Source organism: Dicentrarchus labrax, unplaced genomic scaffold, assembly GCF_905237075.1.
Source record: "Dicentrarchus labrax unplaced genomic scaffold, dlabrax2021, whole genome shotgun sequence".
NCBI lineage: Eukaryota > Metazoa > Chordata > Actinopteri > Moronidae > Dicentrarchus > Dicentrarchus labrax.
In genome coordinates this window covers 28,282,215-28,295,938 of record NW_026136721.1, presented here as the reverse complement: position 1 = coordinate 28,295,938, position 13,724 = coordinate 28,282,215, and the positions used below count along the sequence as shown (strand labels likewise).

Here is a 13,724-nt window from a genome sequence, read left to right as displayed (position 1 = left end):
CAACATATTGGACCCAAAAAAGATTATTGGTCATTGGAATGACAAACAGTGATAGACAAACATTAGCATTATAAATTTACATACAATATAATGTAGATTAACAGTAGGAGTGTGAAGCCTATGAAAAGAATAGTCATTCTCTAATTAACTTTTAAACTTTTATAGTATTTCCCATTTTCCTGGAGTGCCCCTGAAACCACCTCAAGGACCCCCGGAGGGTCAAGAGCCACTGATTTGCTGCAGTTCCATTTTGAATTGGCCTGTCCATCATCCTGCTTCCTGTAGCGCGCTCAGGCTTACTTTGCCTCTCCAGTTAATTTTCTGATGCTCTTATGTTCGATTTCAGTTGTCTCAGTGTGTGTCCAGCTGTCTTGTTGGTTATTGTCAAAAAACTTTCAGTGGTACAGCAGACAGCGAGATTAGCCTGATGTAAGCAGTGATTAACTCCTCTCAGACAACAATACCCTGGCAACAACTCCTCTCAAATATGCTCCATTTGGTACAGTACATTTCTGTTTGGAAGTAGAAGCCAAAAGGGTTAAGATTTGGATTTACCAACTCAATATACCACAAACAAAGACCCAGAGTGAGTACCGACTGAGAACCAGCACTTTATAATACTCTTACCAATCCATTGAGCGTCTGAATATCCAATTTTCCCTCCAGCACAAAAACAAAATTACGATTTAAGAATAAAATGTGCTTTTTCAACTAATCTACTGAAGGCCTATTAATGAAAGTCATGACCTACATCATGCTCTCATTTACAGTACCCTCTGTCATGTTGTCACACAGAAGGAGAGCCCTCAGTTACCAAGAAGACACTGCTCTACTTGCTCAAAATAACCTCAAGTACAGTAGTCAGAAATGGGACAAGCAGAGCCAAAATATAGGTTGTTAAAAATACACTTTTGCATGTGTGTGAGAGAGAGAGAGTCGGTTCTGAAAAGGTTCTTAAATAGTTTCTTTAGATAGAATATTTATTAATATTGAGAATATTTACATGAGACTACAATGTATGTGTATGTGTGTGTGTGTGTGTGTGTGTGTGTGTATGTGTGTATGTGTGTGTGTGTGTGTGTGTGTGTATTTGTCTGTTTACAGTCTCAAACTGCCGGGTTAGCGTCCTTACTGCTACACAAGCCTCTTCTGATTTTGTAATTTCCAATTATCCAATTATAGCAATTTGATAATTACACATATTTGTTGCTTCCACTTCTCTACAGTCAGAGACATAATCAACAGAGCCCAGCCTGAGATTTCCCTCAGTGCAGATGCAGTTAGCTACACCCATAGACGTTGTAAATACACTCACATTTCTTTCTTACATAAAGGAGATATTAGATGACACAGGGTCACGTCTTCCAGAAACAGACAATGGCAATGCTAATAAATGTCATTCTCAGACTGTAATCCGGTAATAAATTATAAATGCTTTCCTAAATGTCGGTTGATGTGAATCCACATTAGCCCTCAACTCCTACCGATAATCCAAATGTCACAAACAATATCTGAGACACGTTTCTGTCACGTTTCAGCATCTTTTCAGTCATATTGACTGACTGAGGGAAAGCAGGATCATTATAAATCTTGTTTCAAACATACCATTAGAGAAAATACATTTCACTCTATAACACAATTATTGTTACCTTTGTTATTTCAGTGGACAATAAGCTTTGATGCACTAATGATATTCCTCTCTTATTCTTTTTATTTGTTTCTCACTCTTTGATTTATTCTTTGATGTTTGGCCATGACTGAAGGTCTCACAAGTATTCAGTCAGCTGCTAGTTATTTTTATCATTAGGTTTACCTAGCTTTAATTATTGCATAATATTTAACTATATGATAATTCTGGAGGCTGCAGTTTGTGGTGCTGTTGAATCGTATTGTGTTATACTGAGAGTTGCATCCAATATACGCTCACTAAAATAAATCATGTGAACAAAATATGACAAACGTTTTCCTGTGGGTCTCCTGTAGGTGATTGACAGCACGCAGACTGAAAAGTAATGCCCACATTAAAATATAATGGCTCAACTCAGGAAAATGAAATAACAACAAAACACCAAAGCTGCAACACAGCAAAATTTAATTCCCTTGTCTTAAACTAAATTCCCAGACGCAATGCACCATCATTCAAAGCTTTACCTTCTTTACACATCATCTCCTTCAGATTAAAGCAAAAAAAAAAGTGTTCGACTGAACAAGGACTCAGAAAATTGCCAAGAGTTGTTACAAACAATCAATTTTGTCATGTCTTTCCGCTTTTGCCAACTGCAAATTGTTCCATCGGTTTAAATAATACTTATTATCACACAGATACAGCTGGAAACAAGGGAGTTCCACTTCTGTTCAATGGAAATGGTTTTAAAAGTGGTTTTTGCGTAAAGAGCAACAGGCTCTTCATCTCCACACTCCTACGGTAAACATGATGACAAAGTGAGAACATGAGCTTGGCTATTGTGTTGCACCTTCAGAGTCTCTTTGGAGGAATAAAAAACACAGATAAAGCCCCAGGCTGAAAGGAGCAAATGCAGTGTAAACATGAAAGCGAAATGCTTGCCTCTAGGGGGGTTTTTGTCTTCTTTTTTTCTTCTAATCTGGTTTTCTAGCATTGTCAGCTTTCGACCATCCCAAAGGTTTTCATGCACACAGGTGTGGTCTGGACAAATAGTTTAGAGGCAAGACACACCCTTTACTCAGAATAAAGATCATCTTTCTTGTTAAACAGGAGTTTTAAACAATCCCAGACTTTTAATTAATGAATAGTCGGAGTAGGTGTGATCTACTTTACACTTTACACATAATTGAACTTGCCTTTTGTCTTTGGTGAGGCAATTTGGATGTTAGATACTAGACTAATAAGCGACAAGTTTCATTTCTCCTCAATGAGCCTTGTAGTCTGTTCCTCTTTACTGAAGGTAGCACTCACAGAGGGGAAATCTACAGTGGCCTGGTGGCAGCCATGGCAACCCACTGACAGACAGAGCCATTAAATTGAGAGCAGCTGTTGAAATATTTAGGGCTACAGGTGAAGCCATTGAAGGGTCAGATAGTGCCTGGTCTGACTATTTATAGTCTTCACCATCCACATACAATCAACAGCACAGCAGGAAGGACAAAGCCATTAATTTTCTTATCTATGTGTCTATTATCCCCTCAGCAGCGGGGCAGTGACCGCTGTGTTGGACCATTTATCTTTAGAAGAGACAGATTTTCTATTGAACTCATGTCCAAATGTCAATAGGACATGAAGATATCTTAAATGATTTGACATCTGTTGTCATTTTCACTGTAAAATGTCATAAACAGAAGAATTAATAGAGAAAGACAAATAATTACACATTTTTAATTAATAACCCAGTAATCCTTTGACGACAGCTAATAAATGGCTGTATAATGCTGTCAAATATTTGGATCGGTGAGATATTGACAGTATATAATAAGTGGACAGAGCTTTTGGGTCTTAGAAGTAAAGCCATTGGGGAACGGTCTTAAATCTCTTTCTAATGGCCAGCAGGGGGCAGCTCCATGGGCTGCAAAAAAGAATGGAACTGATCCTTATGGAGAAATTACCCTACTTCTCACTTGACTTATTAGCTCAGCAAACAGTTTCCTAATGTGTTTATAGTCTAGATTTCTAGCTTCAAGTATTCTCCCATATAGCGTGATGTTAATTTTTGTAAATTATAGTCCCATAGAGTCCAATAGACAATAAAGCAGGTGTTGGGCCTGGCTACCTTCTGTTGACAAGTTATTCACTGCGAGTCCGTCCAGCGCACAGCATGAAACTCAGATCAAACTGTCAAAGTAGGCAGTGTTGATGCTTCAAAACGGTACTCAACACCAATGGGTGACGTATTAATAATGAATCTAATAATGGATCACATGGAGCAGAAAGTTGCTCACCCGATAGAGCACGTGCCCCATGTTAGCTCAGACCCTACTGCAGCATCCAACCTGCGGCCCTTTGCTGCATGTCGCCACCGCCCCTCCCCCCCTGCCTATCTTCACCTGTCCTATCAAAAAAGGCATAAAGAAACAAAAATACCTTTTTTAAAAAAAGTAATGGATCACATGACAACTCCTATGTAAAGGGGTAGATTGCAATGAAGAAACCACAGAGAATTATTATCTGACTCTGCAGTTCTACTTTCCAGCATCTTTCAGTTCAGTTCAGTTTATAGCGCCCATAACTTTACCATTTACTCTCTTTATTCTCAGTGCTCTCTTCAGCATTGTTCCCAGTCGTAATCGTAATTGCTGTTCTCACCAAAAAACTCTGTACCTACCGCTGTACCTACCCAATACCAACTGGCAGACAGACATCAGCAGCTAGTAGAATTTAGCTAAAGAGCAAAATATTTCTATCAACAGATGGTGGAGACCAAAAACAACTATAGGGAGAGTAAAAATGGGATTTACATACATGATAAGTGTCCAGAAACACAACTTCAAATAACCGTGTTAATAGGAAATGTTTTCAGGTTTCAGTTTCTTCATTTGACCTCAAGTGACTAAAAATCTAAATCAACAGTTTACTATGAAAAATAGTCAAACTAAAATGTAATCTCTCTCAGTCCTGATTCACTGACATCACGAGCAGTCATCAATAAAAGTTGAATAGCGTCTCAATAACAGATGATTGAATGCTCCTAATTTTTTTAATTTCAAAGTACTATCCAATACTATATATATATATATATATATATATATATATATATATATATATATATATATAAATATATATAAAAGCCTGTTTCTATACAACACAAACCCAAAAGTTGCTGACTGTGACTAGCTTATGAGATAAGACTGTGATTATGTAAGCAGATCCATGCTGCATGTCTGTGGATTTTCACATGCCCATGAAGGTTAACAGGGTGTTGGCTAGTGTATTCAACTCAAAACTGGTTTCAGAAACATGCTGCTCTTACCATAATGTTCAGTGATCACAAGAAGAGATTCATTAACGTGCCTAAACACACACAGGTGGCGAGTTTAGCTGGGAGGGGAGAAGCGGAGAAGAAGGTAAAAGAGAAGGTCAAGAAATCACAACGGTACCAAACACTCGGAAGGGAAAAATACACTCCAAAAAAATATAAGCTTGATAAAGACTTACAGAGGCCAACAAGAAGGTACAAGAGCCATTATGCCTCTTTGTTAAGATCAAAGCCATGTGGCCAACTTCGCATGCTGCAACTCTCTTGAAAAAGACTTCAGCAAACAGTGGAGCGATAAGACTTAGAAAGGGGTCTTTAACTCTAAACAAGGACAGATGAGACAGTATCAGTATCCTGCTTCCTGCCACTGACATTGGCAAAGTGTGATGTCATCCTTCACCTGTGCAGGCACAAGTCAATGCATGTACATTATGGGTGTATTGACTTTTCTTCACCACCCAGGGAGTAGGCAGTAACTTTGGATAACATTGTGAAGGACCGCAAAGATAACTTATAGTATAGTTTTTTGAATGTTATGACACGTTCTGCCTTTTAAATCCCCATTTTTTATTTATTTACTAGTATGACAATCATACTTTCTGTAAACGTTAACTCCCTCAATCATGGTCTGGCACAAGGTATACGCTTTTCGGCCTAAAAACAGTGACATTTTTGAGTTTGAGTCTAAAGCTATGCAAAGGGCTCTGTGAGGATTTCCTTAGACAGAAGGGAGCTTTGAGCTAAATGCTAATGCTACCATTGCAACATGTTAACATACTGATGTTTGGAAGGTATGTTTATTTTGTTCACCATTTTGTCAGCATACGAACACTTGCTAATTAGCACGGTCATTTCTGGGGCCGCCCACTTTCGAGCAGGTCAGGGCGGCCCCAGAAATTTAAGTGTAACAGGCTCCGCCATTTTATCTAGCAATATAGACAGTGGGTGATTAGGGTGATTAGAGAGGCTGTTAGGTTTATAGCAGATTTGTAGCTTAGTTAATATGTTCAGCGAGACAAACCTTCGCAGTGCAGACTAATACGCCGGTTTACATCACTGGGACTGTCTCCCTCCCCCGCCATATTGCTCACAAGTTCCTTTTCTCTAAATATGTGAATCACAAAAATCTAATTGTCATCCCTAGAAAATGTAAATAAATAAATGTTTTTTATTTTATATTAATAAAAAAAATGATTTCCGTAGAAATGTTTGTCAAAGCCACAGGAGGAAGCCAATGGAGACTAGCTCCCGAGCCACAGGTTTATGTGACATGAAATCAAATGTTTTCACACCATTAAGTGATACTCAAAAAATATCAGAATCTGCCTTCAAAACCCAACATCTATAATATGTGCGTAATTCTCTTTCTGTCATTAAAATCTATTATAACCCAAATGCTACTAAAGAAATTACTTCCGGTCTTTCCTTCTCCTCACTACACACTGTTTTTTTATGACCCTCACAGGCTTAATTACCGCACTGTATGTGCACAATGTGGGCTGGTGACATCATTCCTAGTTTCATGTTGGTATGAGGCTTCAGCCTATCCCCACACAACAATAGGCTTCTGTCTGAGTGATAAGAATGGGTTTAGCGTGGGTATACACTATCTCTGCTCCCTGCTACTTCCTCTGTAGTTCGTTTGCATCACGTCTCACTTGCCGGTTAAAAAGAAACATGTTTGCATGTGGAATGGGAGGAGGACAGAGGATGTCACGTCTGTGAAGTTCAGAGATATTTATCAGAAAGATGAGAGCGAGCTGCAGCACTGCACTCACATAATTAGCCAACTGAGTGAAAAGAGGGTTTTTGATATAAAATAGAGTCCTTATAACAAGCTATGATAGCTATGGTACACAGATAATTCAAAAACTGGAGTTTGTTTACAGGGAATACAGTGCATACTAAATTGCCTGTCGTGCTCATCTGTGTCAAATATTTGCTTGGGTGTGCAACTGTGAACCTGTGTTTTCTCAGTTCTGTTTTCACCCTTTTAAAGACTAACTTTTTATTACCTTTAAAACAAGTTTACCTGGGTAAAGGAAAATGTTTACCTTAGCCTTCGAATGGCTGCACACTCCTCCTACATTACCTTTCAAGGCAAACTAATGTATATGCTGTTGGCTCTTAAACCTCATGCAGAATAATGTTTTACTTTATGTCCGTGACTGGCTTTCCTGTTGTAGAGGACAAACTGCAAACTCTGTAACCATAAGTCGCACCTTCACTCCAGTTCTTTCTTGGAACAGAGAAGTGGTTCAACTTGATTCAGTTACATTCTTTATTCTTTTCACAATACAAAGAGAAGCTTTTTTAAAGACTTCACAAGGAGTTTGTGTGTGGGGGGTGTGGGGGGGTTGGAGAGGGCAATTCTTTGTACTAAACTGGAACGCAAGGTAGCCAGACAAATAGGCCAGTATCACAGATGCTATAATGAATCTGAATCTTTTCAGTAAGATAACCATACTTATATAATCACATTCAAATGTCACATCAGTATTCAGCTGATAATGCCCCTAATATAATAGACCAATCTGGGTGTGTATGTTTTGTTTGGAGCTAAAAGGCAGAACATCTAACCTAGCCCAGGCTAAAAAGCATGGGGAGGGGCGCCCAGGGTTCGAGTCCGACCTGCGGCCCTTTGCTGCGTGTCATCCCCTCTCTCTGCAATAAAAAAGCCCCAAAAAAAAAAAAAAAAAAAAAAAGGCATGGGGAGAACGGGTAGCCTGGCTCTCTCCAAAATCAATGTCAAAAATACAGTATGTCTACCAAATCTCCAAATCTTTCTCATTAACACACATCTAGTTTACGCCACACACAAACATAAATATAAAAACCTCCAACCTCACTGATGGATTTAAAACTACAAATGATCTTTTTTGCACATCCTTTTAAGTAAAAATTAAATAAATCAAATACAACATGTTCATTAGCGAGCTTTGGAAGTGTTGGTAGGCGTCCAGTCTTTATGCTAAGCTATGCTAATCACCTCCGACCTGTAGCTTTAACACACAGAGAGTGGCATCAACCTTCAAATCTAACTCTCACAAAGAAAGCAGGAATTTCCTAAAATGTTGAACTACTGCTAATCACCATGAATGCCACATAGCTTTCATGTTGACTGTTACTTCTCAGGGTCAGTGTTGGGACAGAAGCTGGGGAAGGTGGGGCTAATCCCAAACACGGGACAAAGCTGAGCTGGCTGTGTCTGTGGTGGAAAAGAGGAAACAGGCACACACACACACACACACACACACACACACACACACACACACACACACACACACACACACACACACACACACACACACAGCACCTGTTACACTTAGATTTCCCACAAGTTCTGCCAAACTTACACTGTATTTGACTGACTAACTTAACAAAAACAAAAGCTCCTTTGGCATAATTTTTGTAATAATTACAATAAAACACTATTTAACCTTCTACTGGAAGTGACATTTTTAATTTAAAATCACTACTTTCAAACAATCAGTAACATTGTGTTCAGTATAAGCAGCAACAAGTGAGGTGAAGCAAATCCGATCTCGATCACAAACTTGTGACCTAAACATATACGTCTAATCACATTAGTATGACTATTATTCAGTCTAGCATTGCTGCGATGGAGACTCACACAGATCCTGGCTGTCTGTGAGTTGGTTGCAGGTCTGAACTGTGATGTTAGCCAAACAGACGTTCCACTATATGAGATTTGAGTCCCATCTGAATCATACATCATACAGATGACTGATTAGCCTCACATTCCTCTCATTCCTTAGGGGGGAAAAAAACTGTTTAAAACTTCACTTGCAATCTTGCTGCAGGTCACTTTTCATGTTCAAGACGCTGTTATTCAACGTGTAAAAAGAGATTTACATTTTTTGCTGTGGTCTTTGGAGTGGAACTGGTCAGGAGGCAGAGGCCTGCAGCGTGTCACCAATTATACAGAGATCAGATTGAACACATTTAGATGGCATCAGACAGATTTATTAATAAGTCCTGAATTATAAACAGTCCTGAATAAGTTTGGCTTTATAAAGAAAATTACAAAATGTCACTACAATCGAAAAAACCTCCTAATTTCACATCCTGTCTAGAGACAAATACCTTTTAAATGGTTATTCTGCTGAGAAATCCTGATTATATATATATATATATATATATATATATATATATATATATATATATATATATATATATATATTACATACACACACACACACACACACACACACACACACACACACACACACACCTTCCACTAAGACCACCCCAGCTCACAGTCAGTCTGCAGAAAAGAGCTACTGGTGCTGTGCTGGTGGGATTTAAAGAGCTTCCAAATGGAGAGCATTTTCCTCAGCCACAGCAGCCACAGTTGATGATGACACACAGACATTTGTGGACAACACTTGTTCTCATAATAAAAGAACAGTTTGACCAAAAAGGAAATGGTTAAACTGTTATCACATGACCTAAGTCAGAGAATTTAGTCACTTGATAACGCATGTGGGGTGGGGTGAAAGTGACCATGACCAAATGTCCATACAAGGTCACACAAGTTCAACAGTTCAAGAGAAAAATGTTTAAAATGTTCCTGATGTGATTCTTAAAAAGTCTGATCAACCAAATGCATAGAACTGAAACTATTAAACTTTTTTGATAATCTATTGATTGTTTTTACAGGCAAAAATGAAAAAAATTCTCTGGTTTAATTGTTAGTTGCAGCCCTAAAAAGTCTTATCAGCATCTGTTAACAAGTTTACATCCAGTTACCTTACCAACAGACAAACACACAAACAAGGTGTAAAAATAACCTCCCTGGAGGTGAGTAATAAATCAGACAGAGGATCCTCCAACTATTCCCCCCACACAGAGAGAGAGAGAGCGACAACCTGAATAACAGTTTTAGTCATTCCTGTTTGACCTCTTTTCTCCCCAAAAAACTAGCCTCAGTTCAGCTCAGTTCAGTTTACATCAGCTGACTGGGAACAACATTGATTTAGCAGGTGGAAGACAACACCTGTGAAGGAATGACACTCTGACAAGATGGTGAGCCATGAAACATTGATGATGTTTTCTGGTAACTCAGCACCGCCGGCATTCTGTCTCCACCACAATGGACGTCTGAGTTCAAAGCTCATTAGGGCAAAGCAGGGCCTGGAAGGTGAATCAGGGAGAGTGTGAAATCTATAGAGAAACTGTAGAGATGCTAGTGTACACACTAGGTCTAGGTAAGGGGTTCTTCGGGACCCCAATAAGGGGTATTATAAATAATAAATGTATAAAAATAAATAATGCAGGGCGCCTGGTTAGCTCAGTCGGTAGAGCTGGCGACCCATGTACGGAGTTGCTGCAGCGGCCCGGGTTTGAATCCGATCTACAGCCCTTTGCTTCACTGCGTGTCATCCCCTCTCTCTACCCACCTTTCCTGTCAATCTACAGCTGCCACTATCTAATAAAGTCAATAAAAGGCCTAAAAAAAATAAATAAATAATGCAGATAGAGACGTGTATAAAAAAGTTCCTAAAATGTCAGAAAAAATAATCTCTGGTGCAAAATTCACAGATATGACTGGTTTTACAGAAACTTTCTGCAGTTATTGTGTTCACTGTTTGGGTTCATTGTGCAGTTTATCAGCTGTTCTGTACTCTTATTGTTATGCATTGAATATAATATGAAATATCCATAAAATATGTCACTTACTCAGACGGTCACTAGTTTACTCACTGGTGGAAAAGGGGTCTTGGACCATAGTTCTAGGATTTCTGTCAGAAAAACTGCTGCAATCCAAGAGCTCAGTCAACAATCTTTAATAACGTCCCAGGCAGATGTGTGTATCCAATATGAATAGACAGACAAGTATCAGTTTGTGAAGTTGAAGGCTGCTCAGACTTCTCCTGTGTGTGTGTGTGTGGGGGGGGGGCTGTGCAATAACTTTGCCAGGAGCTATCAACAACAGCACGTGGATATAACATGTTTTAAGGAATGACGCTGTCAGCACTGCAAGTTACTGCAATATTATGAAACCAGATACATTTGAAAACATGTTATTAAGCAGTGACTGGTGTATTGGTTGAGGTTGCAAAACAGCGACCTATGCTTAGATAAAGGGTGGGTCTGCTTTGTCTCTATGGTGAGGACACAACACAGCAGGAAAGTAATCACGCAGTTGAGTTTTTCACTTCTTTAACTTTACAAGATTGAAAAAACTAGTATTGTTTTCATTGGGAGTTCCCAGTAAACCCAGAAACCATCTCTGGTTTTCCCCACTTTGGAGATACCCAACCCTTCCACCACCCACCCGCACATGTCAATCACAGACAACTGTCACAGAAAGCAAAAACACACACATGCTCCAACAAACGCCAGAAAAACCTCACTGCCACGTTATATTTGAAACAGACACGTTAAAGCGAACAGCTGTAAACGCGAGAATATGTTGGAGTTTCTTTCTTTCTCCTTCCTTCTTACCGTCGGACGGACGCGGATCCTCCGGTTTGGACGGAAAGTGCGCACAGCGGTGTGAGCGGCGTCGATCAGCAGGTTTAACCACAAAAACAAACTCACTGATGTCCTCTCAGGAAGGTATAACACAGTCGCTCTTGGTCACAGCTCCATAATGCCCCCCCGCCTTCCTTCCTTCCTTTTTTCATAGCAATACGCGGAGGTATTACATGTGGAACCAAGCTACTTAACCTGGTCCGCAGCGCGCACACACAAACACACACACACATACACATACACACATAGGTGAAACCGCACTAATCCTCATTTGAACGCTCCTCCCACTGAGCCTCAGCAGGCCCACGTACACGGGTGTTGCATGTCGTTTCATGTAAAATAGAGCTTTGAGAAAGTTTTAAGTGGTGGCCATGCTTGTATAAGTTACATAAGGGCCAATTATTAGAGTACTGTTTAATTTGTATACCTAGAGATAAGGTTTACATGCAGCCTGGGTTTGTTTGGTCTCCAAAAGCACCACTCTTCTCCATGGAAGCAATATTTTATAAGGATCCAGATGACAGTTGCACAATCTTAAATCTGCATTACAAGCTGATTTCTACTGGTTTTGGGGGCAGTTATAAAAACTCATCATATAGGTTACGTTAACAAGACACGACCAAAATCCGAGATGAGATCGCTTGACAAAGACAAAGACTTGTATGTCGCCTCCTGTTGGACACAAAGGTGAGGTACAAGGACGCGAGGAAAAGGACAAATTAATACTCATTTCAAAGAATCAATTTCAAACTCATTTGAAACAAAAAAAATGAACTTAAGATGCTTATTTTATTTTTGTTGAGATGAAATTCAGTTTTAAACTGTTTCTCATTTCTTCTTCAATTCCCTGGTTCTGTATGAATCCCTTTATAATGTAGTTTTTAGCATCTCTAAATCCACACAGTGTTCCCATCTGTAGCTCCAGTGGGATCATGATTATTGTTATTTCCAGCATGAAATTATACTGTAGAGTTATGACAGTGAAGGCAGAACCTGTGTTTTTGCTTGATTGACGAGTACATTTTGCCCAACGTCACAATTTCAATAATTAGAATGAAATTTATCTACAATTATATGGTGGTGATTACTAAACTGAAAACCTTGGACCTGACTCAAATCAAAGACACATTTACTCAAATCAAAGACACATTTATTCTTTATTTAGCCAGGTTTTGAAGATGAGCACGTCTGTAGCGACATCTAGTGGAAGAGCAGTTGAATTGCAGTTTTTTCCACAGTTGTAATGAACTAATGGAAGAAGTACTCATATCTTTTAACAACAGCACAGTGTAGATATACAAATGTTATCGTCCTGCATTCAAAATATTAATAAAGTAAAAGTACTCATAATGCAGAATAATGTATATTATATTGTTGGATTATAAATAGTAACATGTTAGCTTTAGTTTATTGTTGCAGGTGGGGCTGATTTCTACTACTAGGTACTTTACAGTAATCTATAAGTTAGTCGAGTAGAAAGTACAATATTTCTCTCTGACATGTAATGGAGTAAAAGTAGCATAATAGGAGAGTGTCTCAAAATACAATATTTGAGTAAATGTACTTAGTTAACTCCACCACTTAAGATGAGTCAACAGGTTATTTCATGTATTTTACAAATACATGTAAGTTGATAGAGAAATATTAATACTGAATGAGTATCTGGAAGAGACTGACTACAATACATAACACCAAATTCACAACAAACGCTCACAGATTTGATCCTGTAAAAATGAAACTGAAGTCATGTCTTTGGTGTTTAGTTCATATTAAAACAGGGTAGGAAATAATTAGGCGGATTCCATTACTTTTTAGATGTAATATTTGCAGAAATGTAAACACTTTTAGGCCACCAAACTGTTCTGTGAGACTGTTCTTCCTGTCAGTTTGGAGAAAGCTTTAAAACACCATTTATAACTTAATGCTGGGTGAGAAAACACTTGTCTAAACAACTAAAATATGAATATGATCCTCATCGTTTTCTGAGGAGGGGGCTATCTCAATGGGACTTTTGGCAAAGTGTAAAGTGTGAATATTATTTAAGCCATATGAGTTTTATTTATTTTTCCACATCAGATATGATGTTGGTATTGCTGTTTCTTCTTTCGTGGTTATTAAAAGGTTGTACTGAGGAGACAAACCGCTGCCTTTGAACATTTTCTTTGCACAAACTTCTTAACAAATGAATATTTTCTTCTGTTTTCAGTTTCAACCACGGGTTGATGGGATAATCCTGCTACCTTACCAGTGTTGGGCAGTAACTCATTACTAGTAATA

General features: G+C 38.7%; 1 protein-coding gene across 1 annotated transcript in view; it reads right to left on the bottom strand.

The window, feature by feature from the left end:
- fhip1aa (FHF complex subunit HOOK interacting protein 1Aa) overlaps window positions 1–11,701 on the bottom strand; it is a 32,301-nt gene extending 20,600 nt beyond the window's left edge. Inside the window, exon 1 of the mRNA XM_051384764.1 lies at window positions 11,418–11,701. The gene's annotated coding sequence lies outside the window, so the exon portion shown is untranslated. The remainder of the gene's footprint in view (window positions 1–11,417) is intronic.
- Between the last annotated feature and the right edge of the window lie 2,023 nt (window positions 11,702–13,724).